Raw genomic sequence first — 298 nt, 5'->3', positions numbered from 1 at the left:
TATGTATGTGCATATATACACATAAACACAGAAAGAAAAACTAAAGACATTGGCAAAGTCTACGGTGATCGCACATAACATTTCAGTTACTGAAAGCATGTTTATGTTCATGTGTAGGACCATAAATACAGGAAATACCCGATTCATGTCACAATACATTTCCAATACCGCAGGAAATAGATACCTTACTAGGTGATTGCATAGCAGAGGATGCACGATTTTTTTCTTCGATTAACGATATATCAAAGGCCACAGGAACGGAGTGGAAAAAAGTAGAAAAAAACAGATAAGGAGACGT

This window comes from Penaeus monodon, chromosome 15, assembly GCF_015228065.2.
Source record: "Penaeus monodon isolate SGIC_2016 chromosome 15, NSTDA_Pmon_1, whole genome shotgun sequence".
Classification (NCBI taxonomy): Eukaryota; Metazoa; Arthropoda; class Malacostraca; order Decapoda; family Penaeidae; genus Penaeus; species Penaeus monodon.
Note: the sequence above shows the minus strand (reverse complement) of the source record.